Here is a 730-nt window from a genome sequence, read left to right on the forward strand (position 1 = left end):
AAAAAAACATATACAAGGTGCGCCAGAACTCAAGCCCCAGAGAAAAATGCCATATAAGATAAGATACCAGGAACATGGAAAAAATGTTAAAAAAAATTATCTATGAAAATTTCAAAGACTCTATTTATTTCTGTTGGAAAAATAATTTTCCAAGTTTTTTTGCTACACGCTATTAGAAGACAAAACAAGGAAGCTATTAAATAATCGTAAAAAAATATAAAACCAGATCATCAGTATCAATAAATAGACAAAAAAATGTTAAATGTCAAAATTTTTTGATAGATACTGTTACTTGAAATTTTTCTCTGGGGCGCGAGTTCTGGCGCACCCTGTAGAAGATCATCAGTATAATAAAAAAAAAAAGGCAAATATCAAAAAATAAATGTCAAAATTTTTTGACAGACAAAATTTTTTAAACATTTTTTCCACGTTTCTGGTATTTTATCTTACTTACAAAAAACAAAAAAAAACAACGTGAAAATTTAGGCCCAATTTGTAATGCACATTTGTTAAATATTTTTTATTTTTATCAAGAAAGTGACGAGAATACCTACAATTACGTAATCAAATGAAAATTAAAAAGCCAAAATTTTGACATTTCAACATAAAAACTACCATAATTTTTTTACAAAACTTCTAGAGACGAAGGCACAAAACAAACAAAATTTTTTGCTGTGAACATAAACTGCTTCCAATTTTTCTTACTATTTTTTATCAATTAATTAAATGA

Source organism: Tribolium madens, unplaced genomic scaffold, assembly GCF_015345945.1.
Source record: "Tribolium madens isolate multiple individuals breed KSU strain unplaced genomic scaffold, Tmad_KSU_1.1 Scaffold_20;HRSCAF=117;Tcas5.2_LG4, whole genome shotgun sequence".
NCBI classification, from domain to species: domain Eukaryota; kingdom Metazoa; phylum Arthropoda; class Insecta; order Coleoptera; family Tenebrionidae; genus Tribolium; species Tribolium madens.